This window comes from Eurosta solidaginis, chromosome 4 (genome assembly GCF_040869045.1).
Source record: "Eurosta solidaginis isolate ZX-2024a chromosome 4, ASM4086904v1, whole genome shotgun sequence".
In the NCBI taxonomy this organism is placed as follows: domain Eukaryota; kingdom Metazoa; phylum Arthropoda; class Insecta; order Diptera; family Tephritidae; genus Eurosta; species Eurosta solidaginis.
The window spans coordinates 123,552,792-123,574,553 of NC_090322.1; the positions used below are offsets into that span (position 1 = coordinate 123,552,792).

Genomic DNA, 21,762 nt, shown 5'->3' on the forward strand with positions numbered 1-21,762 from the left:
CTCTTCCAGCATCATTTCTGGATGGTTTTCGGGATCCGTCCGGGATCCTGTCGGGGTCATTTTGAGACTTTTGCGGGATCATTTGGGGTCTCCTCCGGCATCATTTCTGGATGGTTTACGGGATCCGTCCGGGATCCTGTCGGGGTCATTTTGGGACTTTTGCGGGATCATTTGGGGTCTCTTCCGGCATCATTTCTGGATGGTTTACGGGATCCGTCCGGGATCCTGTCGGGGTCATTTTGGGACTTTTGCGGGATCATTTGGGGTCTCTTCCGGCATCATTTCTGGATGGTTTACGGGATCCGTCCGGGATCCTGTCCGGGTCATTTTGGGACTTTTGCGGGATCATTTGGGGTCTCTTCCGGCATCATTTCTGGATGGTTTACGGGATCCGTCCGGGACCCTGTCGGGGTCATTTTGGGACTTTAGCGGGATCATTTGGGGTCTCCGGCATCATTTCTGGATGGTTTACGGGATCCGTCCGGGATCCTGTGGGGGTCATTTTGGGACTTTTGCGGGATCATTTGGGGTCTCTTCCGGCATCATTTCTGGATGGCTTTCGGGATCCGTCCCTGACCCTGTCGGGGTCATTTTGGGACTTTTGCGGAATCATTTGGGGTCTCTTCCGGCATCATTTCTGGATGGTTTACGGGATCCGTCCGGGATCTTTTCGGGGTCATTTTGGGACTTTTGCGGGATCATTTGGGGTCTCTTCCGGCATCATTTCTGGATGGTTTACGGGATCCGTCCGGGACCCTGCCGGGGTCATTTTGGGACTTTAGCGGGATCATTTGGGGTCTCCTCCGGCATCATTTCTGGATGGTTTTCGGGATCCGTCCGGGATCCCGTCGATGTCATTTCGGGACTATTTCGGCATCATTTGGGGTACCTTCCGGTATCAATTCTAGATGGTTTTCGTGATCCGTCCGGGATCCCGTCGGAGTAATTTCGGAATTTTTTCTCGACTAATACAGGATCATTTGGGGACCCTATCGGCATCATTTCTGGATGGTTTTCGGAAACCGTCCGCGATCCCGTCAGGTTCATTTCGGGACTATTTCTGGATAATTTGGGGTACCTGCCGGCATCATTTCTGGATGGTTTTCGGTATCCGTCCGGGATCCCGTCGGTGTCATTTCGGGACCATTTGGGGTCCATTCCGGCATCATTTCTGGATGGTTTTCGGGATCCGTCCGGGATCCTGTCGGGGTCATTTTGGGACTTTTGCGGGATCATTTGGGGTCTCTTCCGGCATCATTTCTGGATGGTTTTCGGGATCCGTCCGGGATCCTGTCGGGGTCATTTTGGGACTTTTGCGGGATCATTTGGGGTCTCTTCAGGCATCATTTCTGGATGGTTTACAGGATCCGTCCGGGATCCTGTCGGGGTCATTTTGAGACTTTTGCGGGATCATTTGGGGTATCTTCCGGCATCATTTCTGTATGGTTTTCGGGATCCGTCCGGGATCCTGTCGGGGTCATTTTGGGACTTTTGCGGGATCATTTGGGGTCTCTTCCGGCATCATTTCTGGATGGTTTACAGGATCCGTCCGGGATCCTGGCGGGGTCATTTTGGGCCTTTTGCGGGATCATTTGGGTTCTCTTCCGGCATCATTTCTGGATGGTTTACGGGATCCGTCCGGGATCCTGTCGGGGTCATTTTGGGACTTTTGCGGGATCATTTGGGGTCTCTCCCGGCATCATTTCTGGATGGTTTTCGGGATCCGTCCGGGATCCTGTCGGGGTCATTTTGGGACTTTTGCGGGATCATTTGGGGTCTCTTCCGGCATCATTTCTGGATGGTTTACGAGATCCGTCCGGGATCCTGTCGGGGTCATTTTGGGACTTTTGCGGGATCATTTGGGGTCTCTTCCGGCATCATTTCTGGATGGTTTACGGGATCCGTCCGGGATCTTTACGGGGTCATTTTGGGACTTTTGCGGGATCATTTGGGGTCTCTTCCGGCATCATTTCTGGATGGTTTACGGGATCCGTCCGGGACCCTGTCGGGGTCATTTTGGGACTTTAGCGGGATCATTTGGGGTCTCCTCCAGCATCATTTCTGGATGGTTTTCGGGATCCGTCCGGGATCCCTTCGGAGTCATTTCGGAATTTTTTCTCGACTAATACAGGATCATTTGGGGACCCTATCGGCATCATTTCTGGATGTTTTTCGGGATCCGTCCGCGATCCCGTCAGGGTCATTTCGGGACTATTTCGGGATAATTTGGGGTACCTGCCGGCATCATTTCTGCATGGTTTTCGGTATCCGTCCGGGATCCCGTCGGTGTCATTTCGGGACCATTTGGGGTCCATTCCGACATCATTTCTGGATGGTTTTCGGGATCCGTCCGGGATCCTGTCGGGGTCATTTTGGGACTTTTGCGGGATCATTTGGGGTCTCTTCCGTCATCATTTCTGGATGGTTTTCGGGATCCGTCGGGGTCATTTTGGGACTTTTGCGGGATCATTTGGGGTCTCTTCCGGCATCATTTCTGGATGGTTTACAGGATCCGTCCGGGATCCTGGCGGGGTCATTTTGAGACTTTTGCGGGATCATTTGGGGTATCTTCCGGCATCATTTCTGTATGGTTTTCGGGATCCGTCCGGGATCCTGTCGGAGTCATTTTGGGACTTTTGCGGGATCATTTGGGGTCTCTTCCGGCATCATTTCTGGATGGTTTACGGGATCCGTCCGGGATCCTGTCGGGGTCATTTTGGGCCTTTTGCGGGATCATTTGGGTTCTCTTCCGGCATCATTTCTGGATGGTTTACGGGATCCGTCCGGGATCCTGTCGGGGTCATTTTGGGACTTGCGGGATCATTTGGGGTCTCTAGGAAAGTAGATCGAGCAAAGGTTGATGGATCGAATGTGCCAAATAAAGCGAAATTAAAAGTACCTGCGAGGAAAAGACCGGCATCAACAAACCCTAATGGACGCACTAAATTCACTGAAAGAATTTTTCAGAAAGAATGCAAGGATGATTTCAAGCCAGCGCGCACTTTTGTTGGGAAACGTCGGAACGATACTGAGTATGTGAAGCCAATCCGTCAAGAACAAGCTCTACAAAGTAGTTCTTCATTGGCCAAGCAACAGAGTGCGAGAGAACGATCCAGAATAATGAGTAGTAAGATGGAACACAGGTACGACAGGGAAAATAATTCGGAAGGTTTCCGGAATGGAGATTTGGTACTGTTAAACAACCCTCACCGGCGGAAAGGTGTCCCAGCCCAATTTCGGTGCAGTTGGGAAGACCCGTACAAGATTGTGAAGAAGCTCAGTGATACCATCTACCGCATACAAAGCATTGAGAAACCACGGAGTAGAAGAGTGGTACATTTGGCGATGCTAGCAGCGTTTAGATCGAGAGATTTGTCTGATCGGGACGATCAGACTTAGGTGGAGGGCAGTGTTACGAATATTAGCAAAACTAAGGAGTGCTGCCAGCTCTAAGCCGATCTAAGCAGTGACGTGAATGCACATCAATAATTCAATCATTATGAATCAATAATTGCGTCTACACATATGTACACATTCCGACGAGCAACATTTACATACAAGGCAGCGAGAGATGAGATGTCACACACCGATGAATTTACTTATACGCTTATGTGTGTGCGGGAGACTGTAAACTACAAACACATGCATATACCTTATCTGAGTTGTCACAAGAGAGAGCAATAATTTGTGCACGTAGTTGTGGCTGGCGATTTTGTAGCCGAAACAACTAGTAACTTCTGGAAATCGAAGAGCCTAGAAGTATGCAGCGTAAACTATAAAAGCGGCGCCAGCGAGTAAGAAGGAATTCAGTTTGATTTGAATTGTCAAGCAGTTACGAGTAAGACGATATCTAGCGAGCAATAGCACTATTATTTTGAAAGTCAGTTTCCTTTAAGATATCAGTTTGGTTATTAAGCTATTCGTTGCACAGTTTGAGTGTTATTGTGAAGTACTTAATAAAGGCCATTTTTCCATCATTCAATATTGGAGTTATTTATTCAACAGTTTAGTGATTCGAACTTAGCAGAGGATTGCAAATAAGAGGATTTGCAGAAAATTCGTTACAATATGGTACGTAACAATACTACCAGTAGAGATATGGTAATGCAAAGTACAAAAGATTAAAAAATAGGAATATCGTTCTGATCCCCTTCTATTTAGTTAATCTCTCCACTGAACGTTTAATGCCATAAAAAAATAATTGACACGATTTATCTCCGAGGAGATTTAGACCAATTTGCGTCGTGCTATTTTTAATTTTCCTTACAAATTGGGGGAGGAGACCCACACATTTGATGCCAATTCCGAATGGCATCTGCAAGGCAGATGAATTTACACTAGGAAGCTTTTCATAGGAGAAATACACTCGGAGTGCTTGCTTTTTCTATCTGTAAAAACTTTTTTTTATTGCCTTAAGCCGATCAAAAATCTTTTAAATCATTTAATGTTCGTGACGTTTATCTTTAAATGTATCCTTAAAATATATGTAAGAGCACACAAACGGGTTTATAATGTTCGGTTTCGTCCAAACTTAAACTGCCTTACTTGTTTTTTACTAAATTAAAAACATAAGATCTTATTAAAAAAAAGTATCTTCACTTTTCGTAAAAATTCCGAAGTACTCACTTGGATCGAGTATACTCGATGCCTGTGACTGATCGAGTGCGAGTACCAGCATCGATACTTTGATCCGAGTATTTTATGTGAGTATCGGTATCGACACTTTGACTTCCGTGTTTGGATTCGTAATGTTGATAAAACTACGCGTCTTTGGATACCCCATTCTACTACTTTTGTAAAATTTTCTATAGGTCCCATATAATGCGTTATACATTTTCATACTAAATTTGTCCCAAAAAGTTTACTATCACAGTAACCCATATCCGAATTTTCGCTCCTTCACTTCCTTCAGTGCCAAACTCTCGTTACATACTGTTTTGACAATTCGGCCAGTTTCGAACGGATATTTCTATTATTGCCAACTTTCAACTTCGTAGTACCTTTAGTTTATTTTATGCCACAAAAAGTTTAATTATGGTACTGAGCATTGTTAAATTATCTAACCGCAATTTTAAGATTAAGGCCCGGTTTTTCAGTGCGTGTTTTAACTTGAGCTCAACTCTGTCACTTTGGCCGCGAAAACTGAAATGAGCCGCAAATATTTGTCTTACCGAACAAAATGGAAAGGTTCAACTCTAGTCAGTATTAACTGGAGTTTAAACTCGCACTGGAAACCCAGGCATTATTAATGTTTCCCACAATTCTTGCTGCTTAATGTTTTCTATGCTTCTAATTCTCTGGTTTTTACTATATTTTCAGTTTTTGGTATTTTCAGGACTTCTTGAATTAATTTTTACATTTGACCATAATAGTGAGAGGAAAAATTGTATTCATAACCAATAATTTGAAATGCCAATGAACAGCTAGATAGGCGAATAAACAAGTTCAGTGAATGTAGCAAAAATTCTCATATGTTTTGTATAATCAAGCAAGCTTTATTGATTCAAAAAAATTCTGAAGTTGGGCATTCTTCAAAACTTTGTTTAGATTTTCGAAACGTCGAGTAGTATGTATAAGTAAAATATTAATAGTAGTGATTTGGGTTGAAACAAATTTTATTTGAGAACGTTCAAGCTTTATTTATTTCTAAATCTATATGTTTGTAGGGTGTCTCGCTATTCGTCACAACCAATAAGTATTTGCATTTTCTCTATTCCTTCCTTTGTTTAGTTGTTTTGTTCATTTCTGTACGCTTTGTTAGTGAGATGAAATGATCATATGTTTATACATATATGTATATGTATGAATATTTGTTTGTGTTGACGAATAAGCACTTTTGATATGGCAGCCAGTCAGCCTTTAACGTACTTACGAAGTGTGAGTTTGCTTGAACAGTTGGGTTGATTCAAATTCGAGTTTTGTGAATGTAGTCACCTAGAAATAAACGATATACATTTTGTGTTAAGTTTCGTCTCGTTTTTTTAGTTAATAAATAAATAAATAATAAACTATTGAAGTTTGCAATGTAAGTTTTGTAGGGGAATATTCTGGTTCAAGCAAAGCGTAAACCAAAGCTTCCTATGAAACGTTGGCCATTTAGTGGCGTAGACGATTATTTATGTACTTAAAACAAAATCAATATTTAATTAGAAAGTGTTTGTTATTAAGAATTCAATTACACAGTTTTATACATATATATTTGCACGTACACATATGTACGTTTTGGCGAGTGTTTTCGTAGAAAAATTTACCCTTTCGCCATTTTTTTTTCGCAGGCTCGAAAATTATTTTTTTGGGTATGCGTAGTGGAACTTCCTTTTCCTGACCCCAAATCCTATCGAAAAATCGATGGCGCGTTATCGGTTAACTTTCGTCCTATGAAACGTTGGCCATTTAGTGGCGTAGACCATTATTTATGTACTTAAAACAAAATCAATATTTAATTAGAAAGTGTTTGTTATTAAGAATTAAATTACACAGTTTTATACATATATATTTGCACGTACACATATGTACGTTTTGGCGAGTGTTTTCGTAGAAAAATTTACCCTTTCGCCATTTTTTTTTCGCAGGCTCGAAAATTATTTTTTTGGGTATGCGTAGTGGAACTTCCTTTTCCTGACCCCAAATCCTATCGAAAAATTGATGGCGCGTTATCGGTTAACTTTCGTCCATACAAGACGACCCAGGTTATATAATATAAATATAGGTGCCTGCTTCGCTGCATATCACTTGATTCTATGCAAAAAAAAAAAAAACGAAAAAATATACCTATCCCGAATATTTTTTGTGTAAAAATTATTAATATTTTCATATACATATTTATGTATTGCAAACCTCAGTCACTTTTAAATTGGAACACGATTGAGTAGGTCAGTTAATGCAAATTCTTTATTAATAAAATTGAAAATATTTATCCATTCTTCGTCCAAGTTTGCAGAATGTATTTTATTTTATAACTTTTGTACATTACTTACAAATATTTGCAAGTAGGTACATACAAACATACATATGTAAGAGTGCACATGTTTATAAATATTTCCAAACACGAACGATTTAACAGAATACATTTTTAAGCTATAAACACAATGCAGAGCGACGACGACATACGCCGCGTCGGGCGCTGACATTTCTCATATTACGCGCTGATATTTCGTCTACTAAAAAAACACAATGCCGGGCGAAATTTTTGGACGCTTTTTATTCAGAGTGGCCATTTACAGAAATAAAGATGAAAACAATTAAACCTTTTTTAATTCTTTGCTTTAGCACTTGCTGCTAAAACACGCCAAAAAAGTTAAGAGCTGTATCGAAAGACACGTTTGGTTCTCAGGAATCTTAATCCGGCGGGCGAACATTAATATTATAACACTTTAATTTAAAATATACTGTTTCATATATACGACGCACGTTACGTACGTTTCCATAAGCTTGCATGAGCTTAAATATTTGACAGCGTACGTACGCCGGTTAGTTGAAAACATTGTTTGAAAAAACTAATATTTAGCAAATGCTTGTGCAATTACCTTTAAGTTTTTAATAATAGCCGTATTTTTTAACACGCTTATATCCGTTTACGCTTAAACTTTATATGGACTGCTAAGCGACAAACTTTAAATACACCTCTGAAATTGCTGCGCATAAATCTTGTCCTATTAAATTTCAATACGCATTATACTCAGATGTAACTGAAATATGTGTCTTTGTTTCACCCTCTACACTAATTCTATGTATTCTATGTGTGTCCATAATTCATCGCAACTGATTCAGCTATATGTTATACCCTATGGCCATCAGAGCGTTGTGCCTCCGCTTTTCGATACACCCTGTTGCTGTAGCTAGTTGTTTAACCACAGCCGCTAGATGGGTCTCCTAAGCATTATCTAAGCGAGGATAGGCGTTTTTTTTTCACGCGCAAACGAAACGTATACACGTGTAAAAAAACACGGCTAATATTAATCAGTAGTTGGCTGTTTATTAATAATGATATCGAAAGACGTCTTTCAATACCCTTCTCAAGTTTTTTGAACGTGTTTTGGCAGTAAAATTAAGAATGATATATAAAAAAAATTTTTCGATATTACGTTTTCTCATGATACAAGAAATGGAGGTAGTTCCATTTAGTGTGAGATTAGCCACTTGACTTTTGCGGGGACAATGAGGCTGCCCAAGATGACCCCTGGTACAACTGGCAAAAACACTGTCATAACAAGTGGCTAACCTGCAGAGCTACAGGGTAATGTTCTGCCAAAAAAATAGTTTAACAATTCCCTCCTAAAGCGCAACGCTTGAATTATACAATAAATAAAAAAATAAAAATGTGGACTTGTAGCCAATTTATAAAGAAATTGCGGTGTCGGTTTATAAGGACCTCCTTTGAGCAAGCAATTGACAAACGTGTATGTTTTGTCAAAATGTTCTGAGCAAACGTACGGACACTTAAGAAGGCTATATTCGTTTGCTTTGCATACTTCGATCCATGTTTCTTCCACCAAAACAATTTTCAGGAGCTCGAAAAACTTATTAAAAACCTTTTCTAGGCTGATATTATGTATTAAAATATTTCCCAGACTCATTTTTTTCCTTTTTATTTAAAACAACTATGAAAGTAATTTAGTCGTCTTCGTTAAAATGAAATCCATCAAAATTAGAAAAATTCGTAACATTTTTCAATCTGGTAGAGTCTTGGAAATATTTTAATACAAAATATCGGCCTAGAAAAGAAGGTTTTTAATAAGTTTTTCGTGCAGACTTTGGAGGTACACTTTTTATCAACATGCCTTCAGAAATATTTAGTGTAGGGGCATGATAAAAGGACCATGCTAGAATAACAGGATTTTTCGTCAAGCTGCCATAAATATATGAGTCATTAACCAATGTATGAGTCATTATCCACTGTGTTTTAATAAAATTGCATGTTTTACTTTATTCTCAATCGATATATATACACACAAATCGTGCTAAAGCATATTATTATTGTCTCAGATGACCATTGCGTTTTCATCCTAAAGGAAATTTCCTTCACGAAAAACTAGAATTTCGCCTTAAACAGTAACGGTATGGCTACGCTTCTGGCAAAACAACAAACATTATGAAACTTCAAAAATCCCCAAATACGTCAAAAAATTTTGAGTGGAACTACCTTCTTTTTTGTATCATGCGTTTTCTTGTTTATACTTCAAAAGAATTGAACAGCAGCAACCCTTGTCACGTTTGACGACATGGCCCGGCGGCGACGATAGAAATAAATCTATCGTGGCAAAAAGCCGTCGCGTTAATTTCGCTCTTCGCTTTCATTGTGTTCACCTTCATGTAATTACGGGGATTCTATTGTTGACGAGGCGAAGTTCGTCGCGTTTATTTCGCGGCGGCAGGGCATTGTGTTTCAAGCTTTAGTAGGATAACCAATACAATGAGTAATATATGTACATTCATACATACATGCATACACACATACATACATACATAATATTGCTGCGTATCAAGTGCATTTGTTGAATAATAAAATGCAATATACATACATCTACTATATCGACATACATATGTATGTATGTATGCATAAAAATTGTACCACGTACATTTGTGTGTTTAATAGCGTTTTCTCTTCTGGAAAAAGTGTCACGCTTTTTGTACGCCGCGCCAGGGTTGTAAATATATTTTGTTCTATTCTAAAAAGCAGGTAAAGCCTTTACGGGGTATTTCGTCCTTTTGTGAAAATTCTTGTCTAGTCGCAACGCAAAAGCAGTACAATTTTACCCTGCGTAAAATGGCGGTGTGGCAGCGCAACTCTGCTAAACCAGCTGAACGTGACAATTTATTTTCGTAACTTCACAAATTTTAAGCGAAGAAATTTGAAATGAATGAAATAATTGCTAATGAATTTTTATTATCATTGACAGCGCGTTTGTGGAAATCAGCTGATACACGGGGTAGCCATTTATGTTCTTTGCATGCACAATAAATGTTGAACATTCTCTGGGGTAGGAGTAACTATATTAAGGCTTTTCCATTTGCACAGGCAACAATTTATTTCAGAAAAGAAAACGCTATAAGTGTGGTTTTATTACGAAATTTTACATAAAAATCATCTGCTAAAAGTTTATCGCCTATTAAATTGTTTCATTTCATTTTCATTCACCTGTTTCAAAAGGTTAATGTTCTTTTATTGTTTCATTTAAAAGCAACTTTGTACTCCAAATGCAAAAATTTATAAAAATTAACGAATGTATCCGAAATTGTTGGTTTGATTTAGAAATTTGTAAAAGAGGAACACCGACACCGGGCTTCGACCATATTCAAAACGAGTTTATCTTGCTTTCTTTCGCAATTTACTGCACGCCTGACAACAAAATTTAGTCAAAAGCTTTTCTACCTTCAAGAGCTTGGCTAGATTAAACCAGATCAATGACTATCCCTTTATATTTGTATCCCATAACTCCGAGTCTAAACACAGTTCGGTATTAGCTTATTAAAACCAAAGTCATCCTCTATATTTCCAGCTTTTTTGCAGTATTTAGGTATCGTACACTAAATAAGAAAAAAAAAAACACATAAATAAAAACCAAACCAATTGCTCAAGAGAGGCAGAAATAGTTTTGCAAATAAGGTTGTGAGATAATATTGTGCGGTTATTTTAGAAATAAGAGTAAATTTATAGTTGTAACTATTTAGTGAACATTTCAGTCAGTTTGGTCTCATGAAATTCAGGCAATAGCATAGAACCTTTTTCTGTTGGATGAATGAATTTATAAAAAAAAAACGAAATTTGATTTTAATAATAACTTTCCCTAAAGGATATCTGTACAACGCGGCGTATGAGCAACATTTTTCTTAATCAAATCAAACAATTATTTATTCTGTAAAAGGTAAGGATGTCTTATTTCGAGTGAAACCAAACATTATAAACCCAGCGCGTGTTCTCATATATTTCAAAAGTACATTTAAAGAGAACTGCTACGAACATTAGATGATATGAAAGCTGGAACACACCACCTAAACATATCCAAGTTTCGTCTGCCGTGAGCAATTATAAAACATTTAGTACCAATTTTCAGTGCGAGCTGAAACTACAATTAAACTTGACTTGAACTTAACCTTGCCATTTTTGATGCTTAGAACCAATTTATCAATGCGAGTTTTAGCTGTTGCTAAACACAATCCTAACCTTACTCTGCGACAACGGCTCTTTACATAAAATATTGCTTCCTATCACAGTTAATGTGGCCAGAAGAGCAGGTTTAAACTCTAGTTAAATATAATTCGCACCTAAAATCCGGACCTTGGTGCCATAGAAACAATGTGCTTACTAAATCTCGCGTAGCTCGGTCGCTTTTTTCGACCTTGATGTTAATAGTTTTGTGAAGAGCTTAATTAAAAGGAGTGGAGTGGACCAGCACCATTAACGTTTTTTTCTTTTTTTTTTAATTTTCATACTTTGCAACATATTCATAATGATAATGTATTTATGTGGGCAATTTTGTAATGGCACCTTTTTAAAAAAAATGGGCGTGGGCGTGGTCGATAACGAATTTTCCTCAGATCTACATATACATACATATATAATGCTAAGAATCAGAATTCTGAAAATTGCAAGTGATACTAACTAACTCTTATTAGCGGCTTGCAAACCTTGAAATTTTCTTCTCCTAAATGTGGGCGGTGCCACGCCCGTTTTCCGAATTTCACAAAATTCGTATTTATTTTTAAATTTTCATACTTTGGAGCACCATATCACTACTGAGGTCGATAATCAGTACAACTTAGCTATTTACCGTAAAGGTGTTATATTTTTTGTTACCATAAGCCCTTTTTTTAAAGCAAGCGTCGTTGCCATCCGATTTACCAATGTATATATGTAGCAGCAAGGCAGGGAAAAAGTTTTAAATTATCTCTTAAATGTAAGCGGTCTCACACCCACTTTCCAAAATTTATATTTTGAGTCATAAGGTCAAACCACGTATCAATTTTACTTGATCGGTCATGGGTATAGAATTTTGGAATTTTTTCCATAATACTTAAAAACTTTAAATTCTTAGAATTTTCCGCAATTCAAATTTATTTGACCCATGTAATGATTCCATGACGTAGACCATAGTTCGAACCGTGGGTACTTTATTTGCTATTAACACGTCCATTGAATGCTTCTAATTCTAACATTTCACTTTTGTTTTAGATTACAGCAATAAAAATCAAATAAGAAAATTGAATTATTTTTACATTTGATATCCCAAATGTTCATATATTTAAAGAAAACCAATTCGCAGACTTTTTTTTACTACATATATATAGTATAACTTCTATAATGGATAGCGTCTATTTTGTGTCTCACCTGTGTCAGTTATAAAACTTATTATAATTTGCCTAGGTACATACGAGAGCTCATGATATTCGATTAATCGGGTATTCGAATTATTCGATTAATAAACGTACAAAAAGCGAATATTCGAAGAATCGAAATAATCACATAGTTTTAAGAGCCCTAGTACATGATCAGATATTGTTAGTTTTTTTTACATAACAGTTATAATCGTATTCTAGAACTTATTTTATCAAAATGCTTTAACAAAGATTAGAATATTGCGTACAATTATCCCATCCGGGACAGTGGAGCATCCCTATATTGAAATAAAATAATGTGATTTATTTTTAAATATGTAATAAATTCATCTGTCATTCGGCAGCTCGTTTTGACATGTCGTCCGAGAAGTCTTTGACCAGCAACCTCCCGCGCTTCCGCGTTTTGTGAATGCACGATAAAAGCGTGATGAATGAGACAGCTCAGCTCATCTCTTCTGATAAAAATTCAACAATACATTTTAATTTGACAAAAGATAAATGCAAAACAAACAGAACACAACTCTTCATGAGCGCTATTGAGTTTATTGCTTTCTTTTTGTGGTTACACACTGGGAAACGTAATCCAATTTCCCTGACCCTGAATTGCGTGCGAGTAGTCGTTTTCCTACCCACCGGCACTGTTCGTTTGCATGACACCATGCAACCTCTTCGCCCCAAGTAAAATTAAACAAATACATGAAATGTTTAATGCAAACAACAAACCGACCCTACTACAGTCGACCGACCGACCGACATACTAACGAGACAGCTAACACAGCTGTATGCTATACATAGTATACATAGGCACGACAACAACGAATACCCATGACCTTGAAAATTTCAGCGATACAGTTAAAAAGAAAACCGATAAAAAACAAACCAAAATGCACTGACAAGAACCTTGCTCCCCAAAAGCAATTTACATTTCTACCAACATATGTATATAGAAATCATTGGAGGAAGTTTCCCCAAACAAAGAGATAAGTTATTTGACTTAAAATGCGGTGTCTCTCTTTGCTCTTAGAAAAGCTTCATAATGCTCTTAAACCCTATTAAAAATACCAATGTGTGAACGTGTGTGTGTATTCTGTGTTATTTTTCAATCGCAATCTTTTCTCTTTTCCATTTTCTTCTCTTTCTACAATTTGTTATAGAATCAATTCATAACACTGTGCAACAGCCGGCGAGTATTGGACCAAACCCACTTTTTGGTAGAGTTTGAGGCTTATGTAGACAAAGTACTATCTCCGTGTTTCGAAGTTAGCCTTCAAAAAATAGATATCGGCTTTCGAAGTTCGAAATTCTACATTTCGAAATTTCATTTTTTTGTTAATGCGTTCAGCAAATTAAAAAAGTAAAAATGTGGTCATGGGCCCCCTTTTTTTGTTTGAATGGCTGAATTCTTTTTTTTTTTTTAATTACAGTACGAGCGATTCCAGTGCAGAGTATGTGCAGACATGAAAGTAGTAACCACTATCATGGGACTATCTGATTTTTCACCTATTAAAAAGCTGTTATACTAAATTTCTCAAAAAAAAGAATTCAACGCTTCAAATAAAGGAAAAGAGCGGACCACGACCACATTTTTACTTTTTTAATTTGCTGAACGCTTTAACAAAAAATAAAATTTCGAAATGTAGAATTTCGAACTTCGAAAGCCGATATCTATTTTTTGGAGGCTAACTTCGAAAAACGGAGACAGTACTTTTTATACTTACGCCTCAATCTCCTCAAAAAAGTTGGTTTGGTCCAATACAAAAGTTGATTTTGTCACATAGTGTAATACATACATACTTGGTTTGTTGGAAAACTGCTTTATTACGTTGGCAGTTCGCATTTAATGTAAACAAAATTAAATGACATTAAGTATTTCACTATCATTAAAGAGTGTATTCGATTTATAAGTGGAACATGCCTGTAAGAAAGTTTAATAATATGTATTTATTTTATTAAAAAAGAAAAAATCAACTGTTAAATAAAGTTGGTGTTGGTAGCGGAAATATTACCATTATCAGCTGACGCTTAGAAAAACATATGCGCATTAGAGTGTCGCGATTTTTCTCCAGAATTATAAAGCTTGGCAATTTTGAGACACCTATCAAAGTATTACGACAAATTAGACCAAACATTGGTGCAGTTTGAAAATGTCTTTTAAAAAGTGAAAAGTTCGTAAAGGAGAGGTTTCATGGGAAAGTGAACTTTGGTGCGTAAACACTTTTTTTATAAAACTGAAGACAGTGTGGATACAAATGCTGTAGAAATCTTTAATGAACCTTAAAATAATAACTTTAATCTTTAAATGAATTGGCGATACCTTTTTTACTTTTAAAGTAAAATGCTGATTTAACTGTTTCAATTTCAACCTAAAATCAGCTTGTTTTGAAAAAGTTGTCAAAGTGGCAGTTTTTAATTTACCACTCGTGCGATCGACCCCGAACTCCTCATGGATCCGGGGGGTGGCCTTGAAGGTCGCATGTAGTCATAACAAATCGTTCTCGAGATGGTTGTTGTTGTTATTGTAGCGAAGGACACTCCCCGAAGGTTTTGGCCGCGGGGTATATTCTATGGCCCCTATCCCGCTAGGGGGAACTATTAACAAGTTCATTAAATGCTTTTAATTCGAACATGTCTCACCGGTGAAAAATGCTGCCCCACCGGCGACACTTTTATTTTATATTATAGCAATAAAATCATTTAAGAAAAATATATAATTTTTACTAATTTCCCAAATGTTCGTTTATCTAGAAGTATTTAAACCAAACAAACTACTTCCATATATTCGCAGAGTTTTTATAATATGCATATAACTTCACTAATGGATTGCGTTTATCTTTTGTGCCGCCCGTCATAATCATAAAACTTATTAAGTCTGCTTATTGCCCCAAAATAAGTGCAGGATAGGTCGGAGCAGAGCAGAGTAGTGCAGTTGTCAAAAGCAAATAGAACAAGCCCAGAGCAAACTTCCCATGAAACACTTTTTTTAGGCAAAATATTTCAAAACAGCCGGTTCGTACCTAATTAAAATTTCCGATTTGGTAAAATTATGCACTAAATTACTAAAATACTGCCTTAGAAAATTTGCTTAGTTTAAATATTTTATATTTGACCTCCTTTTTATACGAATTAGTTGAGTTTTTAATTCATAAATTACAATTTCGACAACTGACAATTTGTTCTTTGCTAAAAAAAAAAAAGCTGGGCCCTTATTACGTGTTACGATCCTTGATCGAAACTCGTTTTTAAATCACAATAGCTCTGAAATTGTGGAACGGATTAATGGCATATTTGAACTAGTGACAAATAGTACTCGTTAGATCCATAACTTATTATAATTTTTAGGAAAGGGGTGACAGTTGCATAGTTATCGCTTGAGTGAAAATGGTTTTCAGTCACTGATCGTAACATGTAATACGGGCCCTGGTTTGTAATCGAGATAGATTGCTCTAGTTAAATTTTGAGCAGACCGATGAAACAAAAAGTAGAGGAGCAACTTATAGCAAGAAAGTTTGTCATTAATCACAATCAGCAATCATGATTGACTGTTAAGTATCTCAACCTGCATATTTATTAGAACCAGGAATCCCCAGCTGGCTATATCACAATGCTTCAACAAAAAAAAAAAAAATATTGCGTACAATTGCCCCACCCGTGACGATGGAACATCACAAAACTAAAAGCTTTTCATAATATTTTTTTTCTACGAAATAGCCTCAGATGATAAATACATTTTTGTGAAGGCAGGATAAACGTAAATACAAGGTTTCTTGAAATAAGGGCCATTTTTAGCTTAAAAAAATTACTAGTGCAATGAATTACCTTTCTATCAATACCACAAAAGGTCATTTTTAGCAGAGGCAGGGGTTCAGGTAGTTTGCTCCTTTCAAGATTGTGCAGGACCAAAATCGACTTTAGATATACAGCTGCGCAAAAACGAAGAAAAGAGTGCAAACTCTGTGCAAATTGTATATGTTCTTTTCTTCTATATTTCGTTTCGTTTATTCTAGAAAAAAACTTTAATGAATTTTTCATCTGAAACTACTCAAATCAATCCCAAAAAGATGGTCCACGTAATTCAAACATTTTAGATGTGTTTAAAAATCTGCATGAAAATTTCGAATTTTTTATTTGGAATTTCAGAATTTTCTTATGTAAGCAGTTTTGCTTTTAGTAAAAAAAATAAAATGTAAAATTATCAAATTAAAAAATTAATGAAATATTATTCTAAAACTTTTTACTGCCATTTTGCACGCAACACTTAACATTTTTTATAGAATTTTATTTAGAAGCCAAATATGCTTGGAACAATTTCGCAAAATAAATTTGAGCACCCTAACGTATATAAATACATATAACGGAACGTAACTGAACACTTGTTAAAATTTGACAAATATTTACATCGAGCTTAAAAAAACATGAACAAAATCAATAACAAAAATAAATTTTTGGAATAAAGTGTTCGAAAATCTGTGTGAAAAAATAATATGTACTCGTGGTAGCTCTCAAACAAAATTAAATTACTAAATTTTATTTCAAATCAAAAATTAATTTAAGTGTAATACCTGCATAAATTTTTAGTTTTAATCACTTTCTGTTAACTAAATTTATGTCAGTATTTGAAAATATTTAAAATCAATGTAAAGGGAAAATTTATATATTTAAAGGCAAAATGTATACATTTACGAAAATATAGTGCTGCGCAAAACTTTTGTAGCCCCTTTTTCTGAGTTTAATATATATACAAACTTTTGAAGCTTCAAAATGTGTTAAGGCCCTTATTTAAATATGGCATTTAATAGGATAACTGTCTTTTTTTTAATACTGACGGTTTCATGAACATAATATTTTGCCATTAAAAATAAATTTTAAAATTTAATGAATTCAGTTTTTTGTCAAAAAAAGAAAATTAAGTTGTTAGCTGCAAAATGAGTTAACTTTCTAGTTCCTGATGATGCCAAAGAACCAAAGTGTAAAATATGTAAGCTTACAGTAAATCAAAGACGGATTTTGCGAAACGGGGAAGTAATTAAAAAATACAAAAAACAAGTAAAGGTGTCTAAGTTCGGGTGGAACCGAACATTATATACTCAGCGTGAACTTTAATTGTACATTTCATTTCAGATAAATTACTTTTCTACATAACACGTAGCACCGCCCGTTTAAAAAAAATGTCTCCCCATTTCCTCTTACAATAAAACTTGATAAGTAAAATATCATTGATTCAAAACTATTTTTTGCTAAGTTATGGCTCATTATTCTAGTCTACGACCCTTTTAAACTTGTTTTATATCTAAGTTGCCGTGATCTTTAACCGATCTCGTCCATTTTTTCTAGAAATATTTCCTGCTATAGGGAAAATTTGTGTATCCAATTTTATTACGATCCGTTAATTTTTCTTCGAGTTATGGCTTCCGAAACATAGAAAATTGCTTAGTCATAAAAGCAGCGGTGCCACGTCCATTTTATAAAATTTGAAGTTTTATAAAAAGATATAGCTTATTTTATTCGTCCACGACCCTTTTAAAAATCTTTTATATAAAAGTGGGCGTGGTCCTTAACCGATTTCGTTAATTTTTTCTTCAAAGCATTCCTTATAGCAAGGGAACCTCTGCCGAATTTTTTTACGATAGGTTTAACGATTTTTGATTTATGATTAATAATATTTGTAAAATTGACTTTATCAGAAGTGGGCGGTGCCACGCTCATTAAAAAAAATTTCAAATTTTTATCAAGAGTCTCACTATCAGTCCACACGTAAAATTTCAACATTCTAGGTGTATTATTTACTAGATAATCAGGTTTTTTGTGTTTTCCAAAATGTTATATATATAAAAAATGGGCGTGGGTATCGTTCGATTTCGCTCATTTTCAATACCAGTCTACTCTGGGTCCAGATAAGCTCGTGTACCAAATTTGGTGAAGATATCTCAATATTTACTCAAGTTATCGTGTTAACGGACAGACGGACGGACGGACGGACATGGCTCAATCAAATTTTTTTTCGATACTGATGATTTTGATATATGGAAGTCTATATCTATCTCGATCCCTTCATACCTGTACAACCAACCGTTATCCAATCAAAGTTAATATACTCTGTGTGCAAAGCACGCTGATATAAGCACTATTCGAATAATGCCAAGAACCAGTAGATTAGTGATAATTATTTTTTTACTAAACAAGTTTTGCTAATCGACTATTCGATTATCAAGAGCTCTAAACTGTATGCTTCCTAAAAAATAGTCTCCGGATCTCCTTAAAGATCACCCCAGATTTAATTTTCGATATACCAATAAACTAATGAGAAATTAAAAAGGGGTGGTAAAAAAAATACATGAAATAGTTTTTCTAAAAAAAAAAAATAATTCCAGGTTAAGGCACACTGTTTGTTTTGTACATATATCGTGAAGTCCTATCATTCGAATTTAGTACACCAAAAACGTTACAATAATATAAGCTGGCTCAACTTCTAAAGAGAGTAGCACTGTGTAACTTTTTTGACTAAATCTTCAGGTGCACACTAAAAGCTGAGTCCAAAGTCAATCTGCGGAGTCAACATAGCAAGAGAATTTGTATAAGATATAAGATAACAGCAGAGCAATCGCTAGCCATAAATTAAAAGGCTAATAAAGAACAGCTTCAATTATATTTTCTTATAGATCCCTATTCACAGTCTTTAGTTCTGATCAAACTCATATTTTATATTTAAATTGGAGCTATATATATTAGACTGGGTCGATTTATTAACCGATATCGCGTCATCGATTTTTCGATAGCATTTGCGCTCAGGAAAAAAGTTCCACTACGAATACCCAAAAAAATTATTTTCGAGCCTGCGAAAAAAAATGGCGAAAGGGTAAATTTTTCGACCAAAACACTCCCCAAAACCCAAAAAAAAATATTTTTTTTTAAATACTGTTATCGCCAACGTTTTTACAACAGTTTTTTGAAAAAAAAAAAATTATATGTATATATTTTGGGTCTTGGGAAGTGTTTTGGTCGAAAAATTTACCCTTTCGCCATTTTTTTTTTCGCAGGCTCGAAAATTATTAATTTTTGGATATGCGTAGTGCAACTTTGTTTTCCTGAGCCCAAATCCTATCGAAAAATCGATGACACGATATCGGTTAATTTTTGTCCATACAAATCGACCAACCCTAATATACATATATTGTATTTAATTAATACATACAATTTATATTACAACTAAGTTTAAAGAAGCTTTCACATTTGTTATACTATTTAGAACTGTCTTTAATTAATAAGTAATGATCAAAACAACTAAAATAGGCAATCAAGTTCAAGCATAATGTGCAACAACAACAGCTTTGAAAAGCAATAATATTTACGTTGTAAAAATATTTTCTACATATATATATGTAAGTATGTTTGTATGTATTCATATAGAACATAAATACATATATACCAATGCATGAGCACAAAGGCAAAGGCGGCTTATTACGAAAGAGGGATAAAAAGGTGGGTTTTATTACCTTATTTTGAATTGCATTTTTTGTCTACACCTGCTCTCGTATTGCTCTATTTACTTATATTAAAAACTGCATAAAACTATGTTCACATGGTCGTTCAACTGATATTAGGATTTTTCTTACCTACGCATTCAGGTGCATTTTGCAGCTTCCTCAGGGAGTCTCTTATGTTGTTGACTTTTTTGTTTGGAGTTTCTACTGTCCGCTATCCTGCATTGCTGCATTCTCCACCCTTTCAAATCTTTTCAAAGCTATTGTTGTTATTGTTGTTGTAGCGATAAGGACACTTCCCCAAGGCCTTGGGGAGTGCGGTACCAAGCCCGACCATCTCGGGAACGATTTGTTATGACCGCATGCGACATTCTAGGCCATACCGCGCTCCCACTTCCTAGATACATGATGAGTTCGGGGTTGCCAGAGCCTAGGCTGTTAATGAAATAGGATTCGCCACGGATAGGTGAGGTTGGCAATTGTGTTTGGAGAAGCTATGTATTGCGCTGGCAACCTGAAAGAGCTGCGCTACAAACCCATTGAATCCGGTATTTTAGTCGCCTCTTACGACAGGCATACTTACCGCGGGTATATTCTAACCCCATAACCCGCTGGGGGTCTTTTCAAAGCTCATGTGGATTTCCGTTTCCTCTGAACTACTTTTACGGGATGTCAAAATATATTTCGTTTTAGTTTCATAATTTTACTCATAGATAATTTATTTATTATTATTAGACCTGGATGCACTGTGAACTTAAAGGAGTCCCTACTTATTTAGAATTTTTTCTGAAGGCGTAATGCACTTTCTCAAAAACAAAAATAAACACTATGTAATTATGCCTTATATAGATACAAATTGGCTTCGCACAAATTAATATAGAAACAGAATGTCCAAATTGGGCTGCTGGCGCAAAAAAAGGATAAACGGAAGTAACAAGAAAACAAATACTAGCAGGATGGCCTCGTGATTAGGCAACTGCAGTTTCAACCGAGTTTTCCGTGGTTCTAATTTCGGCAACACTTTGAAATGGTTACGAAATTGCCCGACGTTAATACGTGGCGATTTTCGAAATGGTACTAACGCAACATGCCAATAAATGTTTCCTCTTTTAAATTTCACCTAATAATAATTGGTGTGGTGGCAGCGTAATCCGCTTACAACAGTGCAGATCCTAGGTTCACGCCCTAAAGCAACATCAAAAATTTAGAAACAAGTTTGTTCAATTAGAAAAAAGTTTTTCTAAGCGGGTCGCCCCTCGGCAGTGGTTTGGCAAGCACTCCGAGTGTTTTTCTGCTATGAAAAGCTTGGCAGTGAAAACTCATCTGCCTTCTAGATGCTGTTAGAATGACTTTTAAGTTTTAAATTTTAAAGGGCTACTTGTAAATTTTTTCCCCGAGTATGACCTTTGTGAACACATATGTATGTATATCAATCGGAGCTCGAGTTACGGCAAAAGCACTACAAAGGCCCGGGTTTTCAGTGTGAGTTTAAACTACAGTTAAAGTTGACGTGAGGCTAGTTAACCTTGCCAATTTGTTTGATAACATAAAATTCTGCTGCCCATCTCAGCTTAAGCGGCTAGGGTAACAGAGTGAAACTCTGAGATATTATTTATTTCGTTGCGCGATAGCTTTTTGTCCACAATGACCGTCCCCAACAAAGCACATCAGCAATATTTTCCCCGCAACAGGTGACGTTGATAAATAGCCCTAGTGGAAACCAAGATTAAGAAGATTTCCTTACGCGTTTCGATGCTTTCTCCAGTTTTTGGGTGTAGATTCGAAGCTCTAAGTATTCAATTAATGTATACTAGGCTTGATTTTCAAATAATGAGTTGCAAATAATGATTTCACACAGTGTAAGCTGATATTAGGAAAAAGCGGCATTGGCTTTTTCTCCATCGGGGTACGCCTTTCTTATAATTATGTATGTACATATATATATTTG

At 36.6% G+C, this 21,762-nt stretch overlaps 1 protein-coding gene and 1 long non-coding RNA gene across 9 annotated transcripts in view; one reads left to right on the plus strand and one right to left on the minus strand.

The window, feature by feature from the left end:
* The window catches only part of LOC137250254 (translation factor waclaw, mitochondrial-like), a 118,356-nt gene that overhangs the window by 81,976 nt on the left and 14,618 nt on the right, over window positions 1-21,762 (plus strand). Inside the window, exon 1 of one of the 7 annotated variants that reach the window (XM_067782733.1) lies at window positions 5,870-6,025. The exons of 5 other annotated variants lie outside the window; for them this stretch is intronic. The gene's annotated coding sequence lies outside the window, so the exon portion shown is untranslated. Of the gene's footprint in view, window positions 1-5,869; window positions 6,026-14,144; window positions 14,254-21,762 lie in introns of those variants that run through there. One more of the 7 variants, XM_067782736.1, reaches the window with a different exon arrangement.
* Window positions 5,609-20,537, minus strand: LOC137250256 (uncharacterized). Of its 2 annotated transcripts, none has more exons than XR_010952880.1 (3): window positions 20,398-20,537; window positions 19,947-20,328; window positions 5,609-5,934 (listed from the first exon to the last, which is right to left on the minus strand). It is a non-coding gene; the product is annotated as an uncharacterized lncRNA (long non-coding RNA). The 2 variants fall into 2 exon arrangements; XR_010952881.1 differs by lacking the exons at window positions 19,947-20,328; window positions 20,398-20,537 and adding exons at window positions 6,252-6,738; window positions 6,838-6,999.